The sequence below is a fragment of the Acinonyx jubatus genome, chromosome C1, assembly GCF_027475565.1.
Source record: "Acinonyx jubatus isolate Ajub_Pintada_27869175 chromosome C1, VMU_Ajub_asm_v1.0, whole genome shotgun sequence".
NCBI classification, from domain to species: domain Eukaryota; kingdom Metazoa; phylum Chordata; class Mammalia; order Carnivora; family Felidae; genus Acinonyx; species Acinonyx jubatus.
The window spans coordinates 148,894,531-148,908,158 of NC_069381.1; the positions used below are offsets into that span (position 1 = coordinate 148,894,531).

The following is a 13,628-nucleotide window of genomic DNA, read 5'->3' on the forward strand; positions in this document are numbered from 1 at the left end:
AGTGGCTGAGTAATCCCAAGGTGTTCCCCGTGCAACAGTGATAGTGTTACCCATCTTGCACAGTCGTTGATGAGAGAAAAATGAGATAAACCATATTATTTTATTTAACGAGCTTATAATTGAATGTCTACTTGGAGTTAAATAGTATGAAAACATTCCAAAGTGCTTAAAAATGTTTCCATTTATTTCATAATAAAATTTGGCCAATTTCTCTAACTGTACATACACCACTAGGCAGGGTGGCTTGCCATTGTTCTCTAACATCCTGTTTTCAGATTTTCAACTAGGAATTCACATTTCCTCATAGTTTACTGCTATTACGACTTTGTAGTACTATGGCAATAGGAATGGTCCTGTAGGGAATCTGAACTGCATATTTTGATAACCTTTCTTTATGATCTTGCTTGGTTTCATTTGGATATAGTTCAGGAAAAAGAAAAGAAAACAGAAAAAAAAAGTCACAGATTTGTTTTTTAATATTAAATATAACCCTTTAAGGGTACAATGCCATTTTATTTTAATTTTCTATTAAATTTTTCTTATGCTTGGTGAGTTCCAAATAAGCAGAATGCAGTTTGGGTATGGAAAACAAGTTTGATAACAATCTGAATTTAACTTTGTTTGGTAACTGGATACCAAAAAGGAATGTGAGAAATATTTTCAAGATTTGAGAATATTTAGATTTTTTAAAAGTGCGTATCATGTAAGTTAATTGTTTACATGGTTTTGAAATGGTACAAGCATTGATATATGACTGAAAGGAAGAGTCAGAAAAAAAAGGCATCTTTGCTTAGGAACAGCTAAATTTGGGAACTAACAAGAGTGGAACAGATAGATAATTTAGTAAGTTGTTGCATGGAATAAATTTACTATAGTAAAATCCCCATTTACTTTGAGAACATTCCTATATTTTTCAAAATAACTCATAACATCATTTTGTATAATGGATGAGTTTCTTTCAGTGGTCATGGTTTCATAATTTGTAAAACCTAAAAAATGTCTAACCTTCTAGTTAGAGTTTTTGTTTTTGTATTTCTTTTCTAGACTGCTATGACATATTACATTGCTTTGGGTTGAGTGTTTTAGATTCCAAGAGATATGACTCCCAAAGTCACTCAAATAAGCAGGCGGAAAGACAGAGCCATCAGCCTCCAGTAACTATTTAAGTCAAATGGATTGTACATTTTTAGGGAGTAGATTGTGGTTCTTAATGAAAAGGTTGGGTTTCAAAACTTTGAGATTTGGATTTCAGACCCTCATTTTCATAGAAATCCTGATATAAATGATGCATAAGTTCTGAAGCCACTCCCTCAGGTCAATTTAATGTACAACGTTGCTGGAAGAGTAAACCTAAGTCTGAATTTGGGATGAGGGGGTTCGGTCTTATTGGCGAGTGTACCTAGAGGGTTGCCCATGATATCAGGGTTGCATGGTCTCAAAGGTCCTAAGGCTAAAGCTCTAAAGGGAGCTGCAGAACCTTATCTGGGGAATGGTTAAGGTTCGATGCTGGCCAAGATGCCAAAAGCAGGGGCTGTTTTAGGCAGCAGTAGGGTGCAGATGGGAAGTTTTGTGGTCTGGTCACTATGGTGTTGTATTGGTTGCAGTCCAGAACATTGGAACTTTTTCAGCAACACTGTAGGGCTCTGGTGTCTGAGGGTATAGTAGTGGGCAGGTGTGACTGGGCTGAAGTCTTTCATAAATTGTGTCTATAAATCATACTGTTGTATTAAGATGGCTTTGTAACAACTCCAAAATATGACGGCATAAAGGAACCTTTTATTATTTACATGGACTGTTCGGACAGGGCACAATGACAGCAGCTTGTTTCTACAACATCTGGGACCTCATCCAGGAGACTGGAAAGCTGAGTACTAGAATCATCTGAATGCTCGTTCAGTCACATGTCTGGTGGTTGGTGTGGCTGTTGGCTGAGGGTCTTCCTAGGGCTTTCAACTGGAAGAGCTACATGTGGCTTCTCCATGTAGCATGGGCTTCCTCTCCGCATGGTGGCTGGCTTTCAAGGGTCAGCATCTCCAGCAGGGCTGATTTCCTGGGCTTGTGATATGTGCAGTCACACAAAGCCCCACACTCAAAAAGAGCCCATGCTTGGTTTATTGCACTGTCACCATTGTCTTGAAATTTAAAATTTTTGAATAACAAGCAGCTCATTTTCATTTTGCCTCAGGTCCCACAAATGATGTAGCTAGTGCTGCTTGAGAGAGAGCATAGAGCAAGGAGGGAGAAGGGGAGGAAGAAGGAAAAAGAAAACTAGTTAGAAGCTATATTACCTGTTTGGATCTAATCTAGGAAGTCAGACTTCCACTACATTGTGTTTGTTAGAAGAAAGTCACTGAAGTGTTCCATATTCAGACAGAAGAGAATAGGTTCCATTGCTTGAGGGAAGGATGTCAAGGTTCTGGGAGAGTATGTGGGAACATAAACATTGCTGTGGCAATTTTTGGAAAATACAATCTGCTACAAATGCTCTGCATGTATTTCTGCAGGTGCCACCTACTGGGTAGAGTGTTTTGGTGTGTGTGTGTGTGTGTGTGTGTGTGTGTGTGTGTGTGTGTTTTATAATCTTGTGTAATAGAGTGTTAAAATTAAAGTTAGAGCCTGAGACACCAAGATAGACTTGATCTGATATTTTTTAGCCAGATCACAGTATGCAACATCTACATTCCGTGACTTGAATCCCCTCAACCACTTTAAAATGCCGAGTTGATATGGAGAATTTTGAAGTGACATCTTTGGAAAGAAAAGCTGCTCCAACTTAGGGAATGGTGTGGGTATTATCTCCTTTGTTCCAACTTTAGAAAGAGGAGACTTCTGTGGGTTCATTGGGAGCATTTTGAACGATGTTTCTTGCGGTTGGGATTCTCAGAAGATTAGTGCCTAGCTTACACCTTAGAAAGCCGAATATGGGAACAGGCTTCCAGTTATGAAATGAACAAGCCATAAGAATAAAAGGCATAGCCTGGGGAATATAGTCAATGGTATTGTAATAACATTGTATGGAGACAAATGATAGCTGTATTTGCAGTGAACATAGCATCATGTATAGACTTGTTGAATCACTGTTATACACCTGAAACTAATGTAATACTGTGTCAACTATACTTCATTAAAAAGAAAGAAAGAAAGAAAGAAAGAAAGAAAGAAAGAAAGAAAGAAAGAAAGAAAGAAAGTCAACCAAACAGGGCAATGGCAACAGGGTTAAGTGCTACCTTTATTTTTTAAATCAAATTTTATTAAAATGTATTATTTATCACTGCTATTTTATTTCAAATAACAGTTTTATTTTATTATTTTATTAAAATTATTCTTATATTTTTAATGTGATTTAATTAATAATGTCTTTATTATCCTACCTCATAGAATAGACAAGATAGGCAGCTCCAGGTCAGGGTTATTTACAGGCTCACTATCCACCTCATAGGGGTTACAAGCAGGCTTGACCACACCCATGAGGAACATGTATCTTCCCAAGAAGAAGCTCAAATTAGACACCCCTTGAGGCCCACTGGATGTCACCAGACCCTCTCAGAGGTAAATGGAAAGGAATCTATTCTGATGGGCCCACGGTATACTTGATTCCCTCCAAGAAAGAGGAAGGGAGGTTCCGGGAGCTGCTTCCCTTGTACATTTGGAGATAATTGCTACAAATACTTGGATTCAATAAAGATGAAGGGTTTATACCTCCAAATTTCTAAGGAGCGAAGGAATAGTCTATGTGGAATAGGCATGAGGGTGATTTGAGTGAGGCAGTGTGAATTTATTATTGTCTTTGTCTAATAGGGGTCTAGGTGGGTGAAGGACCAGAATCCAGAAGTTGTAGTTGATAACCAGATTAATTAAGGGCTATAGAGGCATGACTAGGGTGACCCACTCTTCCAGTTTAACCAGACTGATAAGTTTCCTGGGTCATGGGACTGCCAATGCTAAAACAGGGATGGATACACCTTGATAAAACTGGGATGGTTGGTCATCCTACCCTTGACAACCCATAATAGGATGCATCTGTCCAGGACAAGGGAACTGCAGGGAGGTCTAGGAGAGACCTGACAGGATGCTTATGACAGTACTCATAAAAGAAAGACTCATTTGTAAACATTTAAAACATTTAGACAAAACTAGTTCATGAAGGACATTGCTTGTCCCCTTACTATTTCTTGTTCTTCTCCTGACTCTAGCTCCACCCAGGAACTGGCTAGTAAGCTGCAGGAAGAACATCAGAAGGGAAGAGGAAGAGCACAGAGTGAAGAAATCATGGATAACCCTCCACAGGGCAGCAGCCCAAGCAAGGAGGCAAGAGGTTTAGAATAAATCAGTTCCAGTTTTGGACTATGTAAGATACTCCAGTTAGTGGATTTAACTCTCTTTGTTACTAAAGTGACCGTTTTCCTGACATAGACATCTGAGAATGTCTAAAAAAGTCATTAGAATATGCCTGAGTGTTCATCCAAGGGCAAGGGAAGGTTAACTCCATTGAACCCATGTGTAGGGGGAATGGATCATAAAAGCAGGTGCTGTGATTTCATTATGGGTCACACTTGTTTAATATACTGTTACACCTGAAATTTCAAAACTCCTGCTCTAAGAAGAAGTAACAAATTGCATGTCAGAAAAATATTTTGTCAAGTTTTCACTCCATTTTTTGAGCATTATGCATTTTCCATGAACTGTTTAAAATCCTTTGGATGATGATCTAGTTAAATATAGGGAAAAATTCCACTCTTCCCACCCCTTGCTCAGCCCTTATAGCACCCAATGGCCAATCCACTAGATGCCACATGTTTGCTTCTTCTCAGGACAGATGCCAAGGGATTCCACGAAGTAAACATCAGATCTTCCACAGGGAACTGTAGGTTTATTTCTGCTCTGGGATGATTGTCAGAGATGACTCAGCTTTCTACACCTCCACTCCATTCCTTCAGTCAGGTGATCCCACCTGTTTCTTCTACCTGTACTCAGTTCAATTCATCTGCATGTACTGGCACACAGGAAGTACCACTTCCTGCTGGCTTGTCAGTATTGCTACTTATTCCCACCCCATCCTTACACTCACCCATATCTGGCACCCAGTCTCAAGATCTGATGTTGATTTACTGGTCTTTCTGGACCATGCCATCTGAAGCTTCTGATTCTCTCGCCCAGAATTCTGTGTGTAAAGCACTGGTTGCTGATGCCATGGCACTATTTATTGGCTTTCTTGGATCTGAGCTCTAGTCTCAACTCTGTTAATAACTCAGTATAATTTTACTCAGTTGTTTTAACCTGCAGGACACCTCCATTTAACCTCAGTCTCTTCATCCATACAGTTGGGTAAAAATAGCTACATTGCTCAGAGATATTGGGCAGAAAGAATAGCCATGAACAATAGCCACTTTGTATGAGTTAGGTAGTAAATGTATGAATAGTATTAATATCAATACAATTTGGTTACTGGGCTGGAGTTGGGATTTTCAATATGGTTACCTTATCTTTCCCCTTGCCTGTCATTACTACATCCGTTGGCCATTTGCCTGGATCTCTGATCCCCAAGAGCTGATGTCCTGAATGCCAATATCTACTTTCCTCCCCGGACTATCTTTCTAGGGTCAATGCCCTGGTATTGCATCATGCAAAGGTCAATTACTCTCTTTCCTTCAATCCCAGGTAAGGTTCCTAAGCCTTCTATATTTGACTATTGTCTCTAACCCAATCTCCTAATGACTACAGAGACTTGTACAATTCTGGTTCAAATAGCACTCTTCTCCCTTCTGCCTTCATAACAGTCCTATAGAGGAAAACTAGGAGAGCAAAGTGTTCTGGAAGTCCTGTGAAAAAAGTGTTGTAAAAAGGAAGGCTTGTACAAGTCTGTCAAGTGCTAACAATCAAGGAAGATGAAGCCAGAGAATTGATCGTTGGATTTAGCAATATGTAAGTTACTGATGGGCTTTATAAGAACAAATTTGGGGAAGTAATCATAGTAAAAGTTTGATTGGAGTAAGTTCAACAAAGAACAGAAGGAGCAAAATCGAAACAGCAAGTATAGACAGCTCTTTCAAGGAGTTTGTTGTTAAGGGAAGGAGAAGAACGGGCAATAGCTGAAGAGAAATATAGGATGAAGAGTTTTTATCAATGAATACATAATAAAAGTATGTTTGTAGGCTGATGGGCTAGACCCAGTAGAGAGGAATAAATTGGACAGGAGAGAGAGGGAAAATTGCTAGAGCAATGGCTTGAGTAGATAGGAGGTGATGGATCTAGCATACCGTTGGAGGGGCTGGTCTGTAGGCATATGAATGACTCCACTCTAGTGCAAGAAGGGAAGTGTGGTATGAGCACACATGCAGATAGATAGATGTGGAAGGGCTTTTCTGATTGCATTAGTTTTCTTAGTTACATAGGAGGGAAAGTTATCTGAGAATGAGGATGGAGGAGGCGTTGGGGTTTGAGAAGAACAAAAGTAAGACATAGTTACTTAGAAGAGTAAATGATCTAAGGAAATACAATGTAATTGCTGGACAGGGTTAATCACCCACATAATGTTGGCGATCATGAATCTAGATTGATGTCATCAGTGGATTTTTCTCTAGACATGTTCATCGGTGTGGGTGTAGGCACAGAGTAGGCAGAATGTTGAATTTAACCAGGATTGGGTTTTATCCAAGGGAGTTTGGTGAAGTGAGAGCAAAGCAAAGAAATTGGGGACAAATTTAAGGGAGTGATTATAATAAGTGACCATGGAATTTAAGCTGGATAATGGGGGAAGTGCGTGAGGATATAAGGAGAACCACTGGAAATATGGGCTCAGTGGATTGGAGGTGTTTATGCAGTAGGAGCATTGTTGGAATTGGGGTTTAGGAAGTGAGATGGAAATAAAAGTAGTTATTGGCCAGAAAGTAGGCTGTATGGTGGGTAGACAAGTAATGGTGGGGCAGTGATGAGGTGGGGGTGTGAGATGACTTCAACAAACCCAGTAATTTCTAGAATGGCACATTGGTGTGACTTAAAGTATTCTCCATGTAGGCAAGTGGATAATGAGGAACCATTGTTTTATGCTAGTGTTCTTTTCTCATTATAATTATTTTTGTTTCAGTTGAGTACATGAGTATTAAAAAATAAAGAGAGGAAAAAATGTGGAGTAATGATAATTCAGTTAGTTTGATTCAGCTATGTAATTAATCTCAAAGTATGGTTTGGGCACCCCTGGAGTTCCCCAAGACCTTTTTCAGGTCTCAAGTATTTGCATAATAATAATAATAATAATAATATGTCATTTTCCATTTTTAATTTTTGTCTTGTGAATGTACAATGGCTTTCTCCAGAGGGTATGTGATGTATGATAGCACAACAGATTGCAGAAGTAGACATGAGAATCCAGCTGTCTTCTATTAAGCTAGAAATTAAGGAGATTAAAAAAAGTAAAACAATGCCGATTTTTTGCTATTTCTTTTTGTTTTGGAAAATACCATTTTTTCCACAAAAAAAAATGGTTACTAATGTTAACTTACAATAGGTTTGTTTGTTTTTAAATCCACCCATTTATTAAATTTACTGAGTGTCTATACTATGCAAGAGTTGAAGATGCTGAGGTAATTTATACAGCTTTCTGGATGATGGCGAACACAGACACAGAAATAAATAAAGCTCATTGTTATAGTAGTATGATAGTATTTTCTGTCTATGGGTATAGCTACATTCCCAACTTCTTGTTCCTTTTCCTCAAAATGCTCCTCACCTCCATCCCCCATCTTCTCACAACTGGTTACTTCTCATTTGAGGTCTCAGCTAAAATACTTCCTCCTCAGAAAGGCTTTTCTCATTCTGTCAGACAAAGTATTTGAAGTTTTCTACAGCCAGCCCCCTCCATAAACACATCTGAAGACACTAACCAATGGAATATGCCAAATGTGTTGGGGTATGTGTGATTAGTAATTTTTTTACAAAAAAATGTAGTGCTCATTTTGCTGGAGTCGCTTGCTGGCTCCTAGGAAGTAAGTAGCCATGTTGGGGAACCCTATGTGGCAAGGAACTACAGGTGGCCTCAAGGAACTGAGAGTTGGAAGCCACCAAATTTGGTGAAACCAAATCCTTCAGTCCGACCACTGCAAGAAATTGAGTTCTGTCAACAACCTGAATGAGATTGGAAGCATATCCTTCCCCAGTAGAAGTTCAAATGATGCTGAAGTCTCAGACAAAATCTTTCTTTTCCAGCTTTATTGAGGTATAATCGATAAAACATGTCTACAACGTGATTTGACATCCATATACATTGCAAAAGGATTCCCCCATGAAGTTACTTGACATGTACATAACCGCATATGTTACTTTTGTGTATATGTGTGTGTGAGAGAATATTTCTCTTCCCCTAGCAAATTTCAATTATACAAGCCAGTGTTATCAGCTATAGTAACCATGTTATATATAAATTAGATCCTTAGACCTTATTAATTTTATAGCTGAAACTCTGTACCTTTTTCCCAACTTCTATTTTGCCCAACCCCCAGCCCCTGGCAACCACTTCTGTACTTTCTGTTTCTAAGAATTTGATCTTGTTTTTCTTTTTTAATTACACACAAAAGTGATAGTGTGCAATATTTGTCTTTCTTTGTCTGGCTTATTTCACTTAGCATAATGTCCTCCAGGTACATACATGCCACAAATGACAGGAATTCCCATTTTTTTAAGGCTGAATATATTTTATTGTATATATATCATATTTTCTTGATCTATTTATCCCTTGATGGGACATATAGATTGTGTCCATAACTTGGTTATTGTGACTAAAACTTGAATGAGCATGGGGATATAGACATCTCTTTGAGATATGGTTTCATTTACTTTGGATGTATAACCAGAAGTGGGATTTGTGGATCACATGGTCATTCTACTTTTAAACCTCCATAGTGTTTTCCATGGCAATTTATATTCCCATCAACAGTGTAAAGGAGTTCCCTTTCCTCCACATCCTTGCCAACATTTTTTATCTCTTGTCTATTTAATAATAGCCATCCTAAGAGGTATGAGGTGATATCTCATTGTGCTTTTGATTTGCATTTCCCTGATGATTAGTGATATTGAGAACCTCTTCATGTACCTGTTGGCCATTTGTATGTCTTCTTGGAAAAATGTCTATTTCGGTCCTTTGCCCAATTTTTAACTGGGTTATATGTGTTTTCGTTTTTTTTTTTTTAATTTTAATTTTAATTTTTTGCTATTGAGTTGTATGAGTTTCCAGTATATTTCAGATATTAACCCCTTATTGGATATGTGGCTTGCAAATATTTTTTCCCATTCCATAGATTGGTTTTTTTCCTTCATTTTGTCGATGGTTTCCTCTACTGAGCAGAAGTTTTTCAATTTCATGTAGTCCCACTTTATTTTTGCTTTTGTTGCCTTTGCTTGTGGTGTCAAATCCAAAAACTCATCACCAAGACCAATGTCAAGGAGCGTTTGGAGTTTTCTTCCAGAATTTTTACTGCTTCAGGTTTTACATTCAAGTTTTTAGTCCATTTTGAGTTGACTTTTGTGATTAGTACAAGATAAGTGTCCAGTTTCACCCCGGGTATGTGACAATGTTGTTTTCCCAACACTCTTTATTGAAGAGACTATCCTTTCTCCATCGTATATTCTGGTCTCAGGGGCTCATTTAACTCATTTTTCAAAAACCAATTGTCTGTATATGCATGAGTTTATTTCTGGGTTCTCTATTCTGTTACATCGATCTATGTATCTGTTGTTATGTCAATATTATACAGTTTTGATTACTGTAGCTTTGTAATAGAGTTTGAGATCAGAAAGTGAGATGCCTCCAGCTTTGTTCTTAAGATTGCTTTAGTCATTCAAGGTCTTTTGTGGTCCCATACAAATTGTAGGATTGCTCTTTTTTTTTTTTTAATTTCTGTGAAAAATACCATTGTCACTTTATAGGTATTGTATTAAATCTGTAGATTGCTTTGAATAGTATAGATAGACATTTGAACAATATCAATTCTTACAATCTATAAGCACAAAATATTTTTCCATTTATTTTTGTTTTCTTCAGTTTCTTTCATCAGTATCTTATAGTTTCAGTGTATAGATCTTTTACCTCCTTGGTTAGATTTATTCCTAAGTATCCTATTCTTTTTGATGCTGTTATAAATGGGACTGTTATCTTCACTTCTCTTTCTGGTAGTTTGTTGTTAGTGTACAGAAATGTGACCAATTTTTGTATATTGATTTCTGTATCTTGCAATTTTACTGAATTTCTTTACTAGTTCCAACAGTTTTTTGGTGGAATCTTTAAGATTTTCTATATATAATATCAAGTCATCTGCAAATAGAGACAATTTTACTTCTTCCTATCCAATTTGGATGACTTTTATTTCTTTTTCTTGCATAATTGCTCTGGCTAGGACTTCCAGTACTATGTTGAATAAAAGTGGTGAGAGTGGGCATTCTCTGGAGAAGAACACAGTCAGCCCTTAGATGTATGTTAAATTAGAAGACTGATCCACAGCTTTCAAAGTTTACAGATGGACCTGATTGGGAAAGGCTGGGAGATGGGCAGTTTTCCTTGCTCCCTCTGTGCTGAGCCCTATGGAGATAGCTACAGTGAATGCTTGTCACTCCTGCTAAGAACTATTACTTTGTTTGCTGTAGTCTTTAGTCTCACAGATGCAAAACTTCATTGGCTTTCAGAGCTAAGTGTTTAGGGGCTCATCCCTAAAGTGGGAGTCTTAAAAGTTGTAGCACTAAATGTGGGGTCCAAACCCTTCATTCCTCAGGGAGAAGCTAGGAGTTGAGAGTACCCTTTTGATTGTATGCACTGTGCCAGGCACGGGGCTTATGGCGAGAGTGTATCTTGGCCATTTCTACCTGTTTCAGGGTAGGTATTGTCTTGTTCATCTGATGTGTGAGAGTTGCTTGGCTGGTTCTTGGGTTTTCTTCAGAGGCGATTTCTCTGTAGGAAGCTGTGCATTCTCTGTGTCCCTGGGGGGAGGGGAATTCAGAAATCCATTGTGGTCAACCTGTCCTTATTCTGTTATTTTCAATGAATTAAATAAATGTTTAGAAATCCCTGCTTTCATTTTAAGTATGTTAAATATTAATAAGTATAACCTAAATAAACAAAGGTCTTTGGAGTAGTCAACAATTTGTAGGAGGAAAGAAAGCCCCTGAGACCAGAAAGTTTGGGACCCACTGAATTTTCTTACTTACTGGAAGATGAAGACTTGTTCTCAGGAAAAAGTTGAGAGATTAGACATCGTGCAAAAGAAGTCAAAATGGAGAATATTACAACAATACACTTTCTGATGACCGTGACTTGCAACGTGAGATAAGTCATAAGGAATAGGGAACATATGTAGGAAAAGTATCAGAAAGTTACTTTTTGACCACGGGAGACTTTCTGATTTGAATAATACAAATGTATGCATTTAATAAGTAATTTTTATAAAAAATTGACCAACAAATCAATCTAATGCCTAGGTATATGTCTACCTGTGTATAAGAAAATGGTTTATCTTTGCAATTTCCTTGAAACTTATGTAGAAGCTTGTTTTGCTTTTCTAATTATGAAAGCAATACATGCTCGCTCTAGTAAATTCTAAAAATTGTTAAGAAAATACAAATTATGTGTGCCTGGGTGGCTCAGTCGGTTAAGCATCCGACTTCAGCTCAGGTCGTGATCTCATGGTTCATAGGTTTGAGCCCTGCATGGGGCTCTGTGCTAACAGCTCAGAACCTGGAGCCTGCTTCAGATTCTGTGTCTCCCTCTCTTTCTGTCCCTCCCTCACTCATGCTCTGTCTCTCTCTGTCTCAAAAGTGAATAAACATTAAGTTTTTTTTATATTAAAAAAAGAAAATACAAATTTGTTGTAATGCTACTCCCAGGGAGAAAGAGTTAGCATATTACCTATTGCTTTTGGTATCTATTTTTTAAACCAAATTGTTCTCACATTGTATATATATTTACATATATTTACTTGGCCTTTTATTATGAGTATTTTCTCATTTGAAATCACTATATGTAGTGGAGTAATATTCTGTTGAGATTATGTACTTTATTTAGCCCACCTGTTACAGTAGGACATGAGAAGTTCTCCCCAACTTTTCTCTTCTATAGGGAATATTTGACTATGTCCCTCTGTATATACTCATGTATTCTGTACGCCAGCACACACACACTCATGTAACATGCCAAGAAGTTTGCGTATATTCTTGTATTCATTGGTTCAGAAGCATTCAATCTGCTGAAGGAAACGAATATTTCAAAGGTGTAACTTTCCTCCAAAATAACTGATAAATTTATTGCTAATTTCAATTATAGTGCCAGTAGATCTTTTGTCTTTTAATATTTATTTATTTTTGAGACAGAGAGACAGAGCATGAGCGGGGGGAGGGGCAGAGAGAGGAGACGCAGAATCCGAAGCAGCCTCCAGGCTCTGAGCTGCCAGCACAGAGCCCGATGCGGGGCTCCAACACACAAACGTGAGATCATGACCTGAGCCAAAGTCAGACGCTCAACCGACTGAGCCACCCAGGCGCCCCCCGCCCCTTTTTTTGTTTTTTGTTTTGCCAGTAGATTTTTTTAAGGTGATAAAATGAGCTGAAATTTCACGCGGATAAATTAACGGATGAGAAAGATTTTGAAATTGAAGATACAAGTGAGGAGAAATGATGGTGATAGAAGATATTAAAATGTATTGTAAAACTAAAATAATTAAAACAGCATGGTTTTGCCATAACGATTGACAGATAAAATAATAAAATTGCCTAGAAACACAGTTGTAGCATATATTGAAATGTAATACATGATTAAAGGTAATATCACAGAAAAGTAGTGACACTGATGACTATTAAATAAACGGTGCAAAAATACGATGAACTCTTTGGAAAACAATGAAAACAAAAAAAAGCAAATCCCATTTCTGAGAAGCTAGTTTGAGAGAAAATTAGAAGGAAAGATGTATGGTGCCATCTAGTGGTTAAATAGGTAACTGCATACATACAGCTTAATGTAGCATCTGCTGGTCAAAATTTACAACGGATGGAGTTCTAGAGAAGTAAATTATTCATTAATGAAAAGGTTTACACCTCACACTTCACAAATTTAAAGAATGTTTTATTAATGCTGATAAGATGATTTTATTGTTTCAGAGAATCTCATAAATGGTAGCCTATATAATGATTCCAAATTACCATGTAAGGAATTATGGTTGCAGACATTCACATAAACAAGCATGCCAACCTGTCATACTTTTTTTAGTAACACGATGAAACAAAAGAACAATTTGAGTAAAAGCATGCTGATTGGAAATTCATATATGAGAGTAGAACTTGCCAGTAGTTACAGTTTTGAATAAGAACACATTCCCAGAAAACTGTTCTCTGGATTGTAGAGCCTAACGGAGGTCCAGAGCTTTCCCTGGGCTTGTGGCTAGTGCGCCTGTGTCGTTCTTGGGCTGAATGGAGGCTTCACCTCTCCTCACTGAGCCCAGGTATAAGCTCCGCACATACAACCATCTCCACAGGGGCTCTGCTTCCAGGTTTCCATCAATTCAAGTTGCAGCCAGGCCACACAGGCAAAGCTGCAAAGCAGCCCCTTCCATTTCTGGAAGGAAGCCCTCCTTCCCCATCCAACTGGCTGCTGCAAG

At 38.0% G+C, this 13,628-nt stretch overlaps 1 long non-coding RNA gene across 1 annotated transcript in view; it reads left to right on the forward strand.

Moving 5' to 3' along the window:
• The window catches only part of LOC113598209 (uncharacterized), a 126,955-nt gene that overhangs the window by 36,151 nt on the left and 77,176 nt on the right, over positions 1-13,628 (forward strand). The window contains exon 8 of the long non-coding RNA XR_003418847.2: positions 4,194-4,348. This is a non-coding gene — a long non-coding RNA (uncharacterized LOC113598209). The remainder of the gene's footprint in view (positions 1-4,193; positions 4,349-13,628) is intronic.